Source organism: Felis catus, chromosome A2, assembly GCF_018350175.1.
Source record: "Felis catus isolate Fca126 chromosome A2, F.catus_Fca126_mat1.0, whole genome shotgun sequence".
NCBI classification, from domain to species: Eukaryota; Metazoa; Chordata; class Mammalia; order Carnivora; family Felidae; genus Felis; species Felis catus.
In genome coordinates, this window is record NC_058369.1 from 77,274,399 (window position 1) to 77,287,114 (window position 12,716).

Consider the following 12,716-nt stretch of genomic DNA (forward strand, 5'->3'; position numbering starts at 1 on the left):
CTGATACGATGGGTCATTTCTCACCTATTTGAGGTAAAGAAGAAGGTAGTTTTCACCTAGGAAGCGCTCTTTTTATTTTTTTTCTCTCTCATATTTAGCGTGTCAGCCATACTTCAGATTAATGCAAATCCAGGTTCATAATGATATTGGTGTCTGCTGATGCTCATGTTTAAAGAATTAGAGCAAAAAAGCATATTTAAGAATTAGAGCAAAAAAGAGGCTTCAAAGTATATTTTACATAGTTTAGTCTGTAAATCAGAAGTTGTGTCTTCATTCTTATGGTGCATGAAGTTATGAAAATTTACTGACAGGACACTCTTTTATTAGATTTCCTGTTGATAAAATGTTAGGTAAAGATCTGTCGAGTTATTTGACATGTGTTGCTTTCATGCATTGCTTGCAGCATCTGTGTTCTATATTCATTACCCCCTTAGCTGTAGCTGCCTCATTTTACCAGGGCAGTAGCAGTGTGACAAATTTATCTCTTCACATAAACTGATAAGTGAAACTGTACTTACACTTTTATTACTGCCCTCTGGTATCCATTGTTGGTGATCTCTGTGCTATAACCAGTCACAATTTCTTTAAAAGCTGACATTCTTTTTTTTTTTTTTAAGTTTACTTATTTATTTATTTTGAGAGAGACAGCGTGAGTGGGGGAGGAAGAGAGAGAGAATCCCAAGTAGGCTTTGTGCTGCCAGCTGAGAGCCCAACTGCAGGGCTTGAACCCACAAAACCACAAGTTCGTGACCTGAGCCGAAACCAAGAGGCTCAACTGAGCCACCCAGACGCCCCTAAAAGTCGACATTCTTATTAGTATCCCCTCCATGTGCCTTCTATGTAATAATCTATCATTATGTTGATAGTTAATCAACTTTTATAAAATGGAGAACATTAAATAAAAGTAAAATTAGCATGATTTGAAACAACAAAAAAAGCCGACATTCATATTCACTTTGTAGCATGGTGTTGCCCTAAGGTTTATAAAAACAAAACATCATAGTAATGGGTGATCTAAAGCACTGAGGTGCAGATATTCATCTTACGGACAAACTGTCTGCCAGCCCATCATTTATAAGCTGATGTTTTTAAGATGTTTTAATAGCCTGTCATTTATATAGCACTTAGTTTATGCTAAGAGAAAAGTACAGTGGGTAGCAGAGAGCTTGTTTCCCAGGAGCTTGTCTGAGACTCCTCAATACCAGGTCAGGATGTCTCCTTAATGCTCCTTCAGTAATATCACCCTGTTGTGCCTAACACTGCAAAGGGCAAGAACTGTATTAAATAATGGTCCCTACAACGACTACACTGGCTAACATTTATAGAAATAATTAAAAACACACGACTGCACTGGCTAGCATTTATAGAAATAATTAAAAACACATATAATTTAAGTGTTTTGAGGGAATGCAGTGCTGCATACATTCAGAGAAAATAATGAGCAGTAGGACCAAGGGTAGTTAGGTAGACTCTGGAGGGATTTAAGCTGAGCCTTGATGAATGAGGAGGATTTGGAGAGTAGGACAGCAGTAAGGCATATGAAACAGGTGAGAGCGAGGGCACAGATAGAGAATTCTTGTAACTTCTGTAGAGGACAGCGATCAGCTTGACTTGTGTTGTTGGTCCTCGTTTGAGAGTACTGAAAAAGAAAATTAGGTGTGCTTACGCAGAACCTTGAGATGATTCCAGAGTAACAGTTAAGAAAGCACACCTAGGCTGGCTGGCTCAGTTGGTGGAGCGTGTGACTCTTGATCTTGGGGTCATGAGTTCAAGTCCCACCTGTGGTGTGGCGTTTACTTAATTTTTTTTTAATAAAAAAAAGGCACATAAACAAAACCTAACATGGTATATCATTCATATAAGCAACATAGTTCAGCAAGATACATTTGAAAACAATGATCAGAACTTAAATTTTTGGGGGGGGCGGGGTGGGCAGGGGAGTGAACCAGTACTATTGCCTGTAAGAGAACAGTTCACTAGGGCGCCTGGCTGGTTTGCTCGGTGGAGCATGCAGCTCTTGATCTCAAAGTTGTAGGTTTGAGACCCATACTGGGCATAGAGATTCCTTAAAAACAAAATCTTAAAGAGAGAGAACAGTTGACCAAGTAGCCAGCCAGAGACTCCTATGATGTCCAAATTGCTAGTAAGTATGAATGGACTGTTAGTTAAGAGAAGAATTGATCAGGATAGTGTCCACTATACATCAACAAGTTGGATCAGCAGAAGTAGACCGGAAAGACAGTAGAATATAGTGATCGGCTAGATGAACTTGAGCGTTAACAGCCGGGGGTTCTAAGTCCAGAGCCGTCATTTCCCAGCCGTGAGACTTCACGCAGATTACCTAATCTTTGTGGCTGATTTCCTTCCTTTGTGGAATGGGGATGATGATAGCACCTATCTTTCGAGTTGTGAGAACTAAATGTTTTGACCTGTCTGGAGCACTTAGTACCCCCTGGCACACAGTAGGCCGTCACGAAATAGTAGTTCTTATTACCGGGGTGGTTAGCTAGAGTCATTGCTTCTTGAGGTGATAGTAAAGATTAAATGAGACAATACTTAGCATAGCAGCTGACACATTATTAAATGAATATTAAATGTTAGCTACAATTTTATTATTACCTATTAAGATGGTTGGCGATAGTTTTTGAAGATAGAGTTCCTAGGGTAAATTTGCACCTATCAGCATACTGATACACACACAAAGCAAAACTGATGTTTAGCTAAGACTCTGACTTCTCTGTATTGGAAGCAGTTTAATTAAATCGGGTTAGTAACCTTAATTCTAGCCCCACACAGTCCCAGCTTCCTCCTCTCCCTACGGGTTCTTGGAACTGAACCCTAATTACCATATTACCCCAGGCAAGCCTTATCAAATATGGCAGCTGGCTTTCCAAACACCATCAAAAACTGAGCAAGAGACAGATTCAGGGAATAAGAAGGAAGTAAAGACTTAACAAGGACTAAATATTGCTGATTGAAGGCATTTCTCCACTGTCATTCTGGAAATATATATACCCATTCAGAGAGGAGTACTTTAATCTAAAGAAGTCCTGCAGCCTCTCTCTCTTCTGAGAAGGCACATTTTGTACTCGGTAACCTTTGAGCTAGATGGACCTACTCCTCCCTCCAGAGCCTCTGCTAAGAGATAATTGCCTTTTGTCCTCTACATTTCTGTTCAACTTACTCTTGAAAGAATGCTTAGGATATTAACACTGCTTGATAGCTGTGCCATGTTTTTAAGCAAGCAGTCTGTGATAACTGTTTCCTAGACTTGAGAAAGCTGTCATCCCAGGGTTCCCTGACCCTAAGCCCAGCTGCCACTCCATCCCAGTTAGAAAAGGATTTCAGGTTTCCCTGGTATACATGGTTTGTAAATAGGCCCTGTTACTGTTTAAACAAGAGTCTGTCGCTATCAGAAATGTACTTTACATCATAGCACAGTACATAAACAAGCTCACCTGCATATCACACACGTAAACGTTATAAGTAACTATATGCAGTTCCCTGTGCTGTTTGTTTTCTCTTCTGTCCCTTTAAAAAAAAAAATGCTGGTTATGACTCACTAAAATGTCTAAAAGTGCACTAATGACTTGGAATTTAAGTTGGAAACCACTGCTTTATAGCTCCCATGGTGTTTTGAAGAATTTATGCTATTCTAGAAACGTCTGAGAGGAAGGATAAATCTTAACCCCAGGAGGACTTAATTCTTGTGTGGCTGTGCAGAGGGGTGAGGAGGAAGAAGATAGATATCCAAGACCAAAGAATGCCAGGAAGCTCAAGAACAAGGCTATTGGGAATTTCTTTCCTGTAACTGGTAATAGCTACCTCCTCAGAACTGGGCCTCCCCGTGAACAAAAACAATTTCATGACAGTAGATTTAACACCCACTTATACCTCAGTTGAGGAAAACGCCGGGCGTAGATTTAGAATTCTTACTCCTACATTAAAACCTACCTACCCATCAAGGTTCTTGCTCGTATGCCACTTTCTTCATCAAGCCTTCTCTGACATTCTTGCCACAGGTAATATATATAGTAGAGAAAGTGAATGAGCTTTGGAATCAGGCAGAATTGGGTCCAAGTCTCAACTCTCCCTGTGTGATACTGGACAACTACTTAAGCTCAATATTGGTGTCACCGAAATGGGGATAATGATCATTTTTCTTGCAGAATTGTTTTGAAGATCAAAGGAGATAACATCTATGAAGGCTCTTTATGTTGCCTTTACTCGCCAGACAACAGGCCTTCTCTAAGTGTTCATTTCCTTCATTCCTCTTGGTAATTACCGTCTCTTCAAAACATCCAGGAACTGCGTTTCTCCTAAGACCTCACTCTGCTTCATACTATAGCAGCAGGCATATTTTATCTACCCTCCAGGGACAGGCTCCTTGAGGATAGGGTCCATCGGTTATCTATATTTGCACATAATACACAGTGTTTAGCAGAAGGCACTTACGAAATATTTTTTGACTTACCAAAGAATATCATCAAAGATAGTGTGGCCCTGTCAAAAACAAAAACAAAACACCAAACATTTAGAAGTTCTGCACACAAATGTGGCAAACAACTAGATAAAAGCTTACAGTATAAAATAATTATGATAGGAGGGCACTGACCAGTAGGATTGTAAAGAATTTGTGACAGCTTATTATGACCGTATTCAGAGTTCATTCAATAAAATGAGCAGAGAACACGAATGCCAGAAGACAACAGCCCAGGTCTTCAAACATGAAGAAACTCAAACAGCACTACGTGCCTGAGTTTTTCCTGAGTGACAAAAAAACTATGTGTAAGTGTGTGTTTATACGTATCAACGTATACAACCACGAAGTCCGGCCAATTAGGAGGGAAATTAAATTTAAAACTAAGAAAGTGAATAATTTTGGTAAGTAATTTATTCAACAAGTATTTATTTGGGTCAGACGCTCTTCTAGTTGCTTTGAATGTATCAGTGAACACGGGGCACCTGGCTGGCTCAGTCAGCGGAGCGTGGGACGCTTGATCTTGAGGTTGGGGATTTGAACCCCACACTGGATGTCGAGAGGACTTAAAAGTAAACTCTTTAATTAAAAAAAAGGAATCTATCAGTGAACAAAGTAAGTAAGCCTACTTGCCTGTGTGAAACCCAATTCCAAGTGAAATAGGAATTAATGATTTGAACATGTATCTTCACCAATACTGAGCAACAATGGAAATTATGGTTACAGAATAGAATACGAATGTTATAAACCTGAGCAAAATAAACATAACTGAAAAATTGTGAAGAGGTCACAGAAAGCATGTGAATACTAGTTTTCATGAATTGTCTACTTTAACTGTCTAAAATTGAAAAGTAGTTAAAAATATTAAGCCTAACAACTCCAACTTCTGACAGCTTTTGAGAATTTCCTTTCTTAACCTAGAAAAAGCTTTTAGAACACAACACCCTTCACGTTAAAGGAAAAAGTTTTCTACTTCATGTTCTTTTGTTGCATCAAATTCAAGTAAAATTCATTAAAATTAGAATATTTTCATTAAAAATGGCATCTATCATAGAGCAGTCAGGATCTAACCAGAAACTGCTTCGAGTATTTTCAGTGAGGGAATTTAGCTCAAGGAATTGATTATACAGGTGAAGGAAAATCTAAGAAGCTAAATACGACCAATGAGATAATCCGGTGATTAGTACAAGAGCCAGAAGCCACTGAGGGTAGGCTGAGGGGACAAGGGGAGAAAGCAGTGTTACCTGAATCGTAGAGAGCTAGAAAAAACAGCCGCTGTCAAGAATAGAGCCCTCACTTCCCTCTTTCTTGTGCCCTCTAGTCTCCCAACAGTCTTTCATTAATTGACCCCAGCCAGATGTTAGCCAACATAGGAGCCCGGGATATGCAGCCTGGTAGGGTCAAAACCCCTGTGCTGATAGAGAGGGCAAGGAACGGTCACACAGGCCCTGCATTGAATATAGAGTGCCATTTATTTTTATAAAAGCATTGCTACCTATCTCCCCGTAGAGATGTATAGATAGCTACACGTGCTGTTTACCTAGTAGCAATAACAGTTATTTATGGATAGACTGATTTTGAGTGATTCTGGCAACTTCATATTTTTCTGCACTGAGAATTTTTTTAGGTTGGATTTTTAAAAATTTTCATCCACATTTTGATGAGCTGAACCATCAATGAACATTGGTTTAAAACTATGGTAAATTTAGGCAGAGTTCTAGAATTATGTGCTTTCCAGTATTCTCACCATGTAATAATATGTCAGTTTCTGCAACTGATAAGCTTTTTTTTTAATGTTTATTTATTTAGAGTGGGAGAGAGAGTGTGTGCACGAGCAGAGGAGGGGCAGAGAGAGAGAGGAGGAGAGAGAGAATCTCAAGCAGGCTCTGCACTGCCAGCACAGAGCCCCAAACAGGGCTCGAATCCATGAACCACGAGATCATGAGCTGAGCTGAAACCAAGAGTCAGAGACTTGACTGAGCCACCCAGGCATCTCAACTGATAAGCTTTCAGATTCTACTCAGGTGAGAAGCCTAAATTAAATCTGAGGCCAGTTAAGTATGCATTGTATTTTTGTAACAGCATTTCCCCCATTTCACTGGCAAATATTTTTGTATATCCCAAAGAGTTAACATGGTCACAATGCCATTATCACATTGTCTCTTCAAAAAGTCAGTGTCATTGGGGGAAAATGTGTAGGAGGGCTTTTCAGATTAATAAGACTAAAGAGCTGAACCAACTAAATGCAATGCTTAAAGCTTCATTTGATCCAGTGGAACTAGAATGTATTATGCTAAGCAAAATAATCAGAGAAAGACATATCATATGATTTCAATCATATGTGGAATTTAAGAAAAAAAAAAACAGATGAACAAGGGGAAGAGAAGGAAAAATAAGACAAAAACAGAGAGGGAAGCAAACCATAAAACTCTTAATACAGAGAACCAACTGAGGGTTGCTAGAGGGGAGGTGGGTGGAGCGATTAAATAGGTGATGGGCATTAAGGAAGACACTTGTGATGAGCACTGGGTGTTCTATGTAAGTGATGAATCACTAATTCTACTCCTGAAGCTATTATTACACTATATGTTAACTAACTGGGATTTAAATTAAAAAAATATTTTTTAAATATCTTCATTTGATCCAAATTCAGAGGGGAACAGGTATAAAAGATATTGGGGAAATTTCAATATGACTTGGCTGAAAGATGACATAAGGGAATTATTTTCTTAAGTGTAATAATGATGTTTTGGTTAGGTATAATGATGCTGACAGGGATAGGATACCATGATGTCCACAAGTTACTTTGAAAAGAAGTATGTAGCTAGGTAGGCATGTAGATGTATAGATATGGCAAATATGGTAATTAATGAATCTAAGTGATATACTGTTGTGTTCTTTCAACTTTTCTGGTGTTTAAAATATTATATAATGAAAAGTTAGAAAAAAAAATGAGACAGACTCATTTGCAATAAAAACAAATGTAAGCAATAAAAGCAATTAAAATAATATCTGGTGTTAGGCACTGAATGTTTGTATTCCCCACCCCAGATTCAAATGTTGAAGCTCTAACCCCCCAGTGTGTTGGTGTTTGGAGGTAAAGCCTTTGGGAGGTAATCAGGATTAGATGAGGTCATGAGAGTGGGGCCCTTACGACGGGATCAGTATCTTTACAAGAAGAATCCCCAGAGAGTGTGTTCCTTCCCTCGTCACACACATACACCAGTGAAAGGCGACGTGAGCCCACAGTGAGAGGGAAGCCAGGAAGAGGGCTCTCACCAGGGCCTGACCATGCTGGCATGCTGATCTCAGACTTCCAGAACAGTGAGGAAATAAATTTCTGTTGTTTAAGCCAGCCAGTCTGCCGTGTTTTGTTACGGCAGCCCCAGCTGACGAGTGTAGATTTAGGTATCAGGACGTGGGTGCTGCTATAACCTAAACGTGCGGAAGTGGCTTTGGCAGCTTTAGAAGAACTTTGAAGTGCACAGTAGACACATGGACGCTAAGGGCAGTTCTGGTGAGGTCGCAGACAAATGAACGTGTTATTGGAGAAATATGTTTACAGGAGAAAAGGCAATCCTTTGTAAAGTGACAGTTTGGCTACACTGTGGTTGGGTGTTTCGTAGAAGGTGGAACTTGCAAGTGATGAGACCAGGTATTTAGCTCAGGAGATTCCCCAAGCAGCTATTAAAGGAGCAGCTCGCTTCTTCCTGACTGCTCCTAGTGATGTGCAAAATGAGAGAGATGGAGTCGTTAGGCAAAAGGGAACCGGAAAAGGAAGATTTGGGAAGCTCTCAGCCTGTCCGTGTTGCGTAAAATGAGAACTGGTTTTGAAGTGATCACTAAAGGTGCGGCTGAACAGCCGTTAGATACAGATCATCGGTACAACAGTTTGTGGACTTAGCCGTCTCAACAGAAGCCACACGTAGAGATGGAATTGTACCAGCAGAGGCTCTGCTGGCGTGAGCGGAAGGGAAGGGAGAAGACAAGATGGAATGAGGGGTGGCTGTCGGGCTTCTTGGATTTACAGCACGAGACCATGGAGCCATTTGGCCGTGGATGTGTGTGCGGTCCTTCAAGAACAGGGAAGAAGGACCGCACAGGGGATTTCAGAGATCATTAAGGCTGCTACTCCACAGGCGAGGCCTCGTTTTCAAAGGGCGGGACCGCTCAGCAGTGCTGCATGGACAGTGCCGTCACGGGGGGGGGGGGGGGGGGGGGGGGGGGGGGAACGGTGATACGGTGACACTGCCACCTCAGTGGACCTGGAGGGCGGGCAGAGCATTGAGCCAAAGTTGATTATTCTCCAGCTTTAAGAGCTTTAAGAGCTCTTAAAGAGCTCCAGCTTTAAGAGCTAACGGAGTTTGCCTTGCTAAGTTTTGGGCTTGCTTGAGACCCATCACCCCTTCCTTCTTTCCTGTTTCTCCCTCTGGAAATGGGAATGTCTGTCCTCTGCCCATCCCCCATTGTGTTTTGAAAGCGCGTGACTTGTCTGGTTTCCCGTGTTCACAGCCAGAGGGGAAAATCGCCTCAGGATGAATCCTATCTAGAGGCTCACGCCTACCTGATCTAGATGATATTTGGATGCAACTCTGGGCTTTAGACTTCAGAGCTGACAGAATGAGGCAGGACTTCAGAGTTGTTGGGATGGAATAAATGTATTTTGCATGTGACAGGGATGTGGATTTTGGTAGTCCAGTGGCAGAATGTTATGGACTGAATATCTGTGCCCTCTCCAAAGTCATACTGAACTCCTATCCTCCAGTGCGATGGAGGTGGGGCCTTTGAAGGGTAGTTAGGATTAGATTGAGGTCCTAAGGGTAGGGCCCTGGTGATGGGATTAGTAACCTTATATGAAGAGACAGCAGAGAACTTGCTCTCTTTCTCTCCTGGTACACGCACTCAGGAAAGGCTCTGGGAGCCGGAAAGAGAGCTCTCACTGGAACCCAACCAACCTGCACCCAGTTCTCAGACCTCTAGCGTCCAGAACTGTGAGGAAATGAATTCTGCTATGTAAGCCATAGTGTTTTATCATGGCAGCCCCAGCTGACGAAGACATCTAGGAATGACCTAACTTTTCCGAGTTACACAGAAAAGCCCTGACGGCACCATAAGGTCCGCTCCACAGAAAAAGTCCTCATGAGTGCATCGGACTTCTCACTGAGATGCTAGAGAGTGATACACTCTTCCCTTGTCAGGAATAAAGACACCAGGTTGTCAGCGTCTGAGCTTTCTGATTTGATGTGTGGGGAGGGAGACTATCCATCCTTCTTCACCCTACTTTAGTTGTCCCACTTGCTGTGAATATTTGCTTCTCTCTCATGATGAAAGGCAATAAAAATGATGGCTTGGTCTGCCTGCATCGTGGACACCAGAGGAATTTAGGACCCAGAAGAATGAATCCCGTCTGCCCAGTGGCCCATGCGGGACGTTTCTTTGGCCCCTTCTTAATGCCTCAAGGGACAACTGAGCTACTTCCTTGGAATGTGTTAGTACCTAACAAAGTACTACTTACCTAAGTCTTCAGCCACCTCCTAGGTGCTACCCCACACCATCAACATCACCTCCCAATATATACACACAATGTACTGAAATCTCTCGTTAATAGAATTTACTCAGTGTTTGGCTCAGTTGTTAAGGGCTTGGACTCGGGAATTGTAGCTCTGCCATTTACTTCCTGAGAGGCAACTCTCAAGTTTTCCTTGTCTCAGTTTCTGTATTTTGCAAAATGGGAATAGTTGTTCCCTCCTCTTAGTTGTGTTTTGGAGATTAAACGAGCCGATGAATTTAAATAGATTAGCATCACCTCTAACACCATGCCTAACAAATAATAGAAAACTTACCGAGTGTTTGGGCCTCCCGGGTGGCTCGGTTAAGCGTCTGACTCTTGATCTCAGCTCAGGTCTTGATCTCAGGATTGTGAGTTCAAGCCTGCACCGGATGTAGAGCCCTACATTCAAAACACAAAAAACAAAAACAAAACAAAACTTGGTGTTAGCCCCCTTCATCTTCGTCACTACCTTTGCCAGGTAGATAAAAATCCTAGACTCTAAGCTGTTTGGGAGATGATGTCCACTAGGTGGCACCAACCACAGGTAAATAAAATCTCCCACATAACACTATTTCGTAAGTTCGGAAGTCCCGTGAGGAGACCAATAAAACTGTAGTGGTGATAAGGCGATGTACATATATAGATGTAAATGCAGTTTGGCCCCCAAACTAAGCGTTTGACTCATAATAATGTCCTGAAGCAATTGTCTAAAACCAGTACAAGTCAAATCGTTTTGGTTTGATTCCCTGACCGCAGGAGATTCTGATGCTGGGGATCAGCAGAGAAACTTTGAAAAACCCTCCTATTCTGTTTCCAGGTACAGCGGAGTGACGCTTGGTCAGGTTTTGGTAACAACTGGGGCTTTTGTTTTGCAGACCTCTGTTCCTCCAGCTCTTGTTCTGCTGAGGTGACATGATCGGAGGACCCTGCGGAAGGCCAGAGACTGCGCTGTGGGAGGGACCTTCTGCAAGGACGGAGAAGGGAAACGACAGAAATGACATGGGGACAGAAACTTGGTTGGAAGTACGGAAGTGTTCAGATGGGGTTTTAGCAGATTTTTCTATGTGATAAGGAATATCAGTAGTGCTTTTGCAATGAGATCTGCTTTTCTGACATCTGAGAAAATGACCTCAAGGTACAGCAAGAACAAAATGGCCCGGACATTTGAGTTACAACACTTTTTTACTTTCTTGTCATTCTTTTCTGTTATCCCTAAGCCTTCGAATAAAATGTGTCAGATTTCTTAGTTATATTTTGGGGAAAAAAGGGAGAGGTTTGTGTCCATCTTCGGAATTTTGAGACCAGTTGGAACTGAGCTACAGAAGTAGGGTGCTAAGAGTTTGTGAGATGTGAGGGCACTCCATGAGGATCCTCACCTGTACTCAGAGACAGCAGATAAAAGCCTGGAATCCCTACAGTTCCACGGGATGCAAGAGTTTGTCATTTGGGTATCAAAGAGCAGGACAATCCCAGACAACTGGCCATGGTAATACACTAGGCCGGTGGAAAACCTCGGGGCTGCAGGTGGATCCAGAACAGGGAGGAGTTGACAGATGACGCATAAGTGGGCAGAAGCGAAGAGGGTCTGTAAACAAATGTGGAACCAAATTAAATTGGGGAAGAGGGCAAGTTGAAAAGAGCAGTGTGGAAAGGTCTCGCTTCAGCTCTTTGCGTTTGGAAAGATGATAGAGGCCACTGGCGGGCCCCCAACCCGTCCTTCGTTTCTGTCCCAGGGGAAAGGGAACTCCTGGTTCCATACATGCCAGATCTCCTCTTGTCCACACACCATCAGCTGTCGTTTCTAAGCCCCCTCAGTTCTTTCTTTGCTGGCTCTGTTCTCTACACATACAAAAGATGTTAAAGTCTCTACCTTTTTTTAAATTCTTTTTTAACGTTTATTTTTTGAGACAGGGAGAGACAGAGCATGAATGGGGGAGGGTCAGAGAGAGAGGGAGACAGGATCCAAAACAGGCTCCAGGCTCTGAACTGTCAGCACAGAGCCTGACACGGGGCTCGAAGCCACGGACCGCGAGATCAGGACCTGAGCCAAAGTCGGACACCCAACCGACTGAGCCACCCAGGCGCCCCATTAAAGTCTCTACCTTTTAAAAGAAAACAAAAACTCTTGTCATTTTGCACCTCCTAGTTTACCGTCTTGTTTTCTTCCCTTTGCTGCCAGCCTCTAGAAAGAGCAGTCTCCCCGGTTCCACTTACTGTTCCTTCCCTGCACTGTGGCCATTTTGCCAACACCTGACTGCAAATGCTCTCTCTGAGATTACCAGTGAACTTCATGTCAGAATCACTGGGGAGTTTTCAGCCTGAATCGAACTAAGCTATCCACAGTATTTGCAACTTTGTTTATTTATTGTATAAATAATGAAATAATATATGTTATATAATTACACATATAGCATAAATAAAATAATTTATGTAAGATTGTGTAAATACAACTTCAGTAATTACTGAGCACCTACTATGTGTTTGGCACCATTCTAGGCCCTGTGATGTATAGATAGACGAGGTCCTGTCTCAAGGGGGTACGCAGGTTGTAACATCATAGTTGTCTGTCCCGGGGCCATGTCAAGGGGGATGGTGAGCCCATGACTTTGAGGTGCCAAACTTTGACTAACTCCTCTGCTTGCTTCACAATCTGAATTTCAGACTGCTTGCTCAAATGTTATTTTC

At 42.2% G+C, this 12,716-nt stretch overlaps 1 long non-coding RNA gene across 1 annotated transcript in view; it reads left to right on the forward strand.

Moving 5' to 3' along the window:
* Positions 1 to 11,283, forward strand: part of LOC109497408 — a 12,814-nt gene extending 1,531 nt beyond the window's left edge. Inside the window, exon 2 of the long non-coding RNA XR_002153594.2 lies at positions 10,907 to 11,283. This is a non-coding gene — a long non-coding RNA (uncharacterized LOC109497408). The remainder of the gene's footprint in view (positions 1 to 10,906) is intronic.
* Positions 11,284 to 12,716: the final 1,433 nt, after the last annotated feature.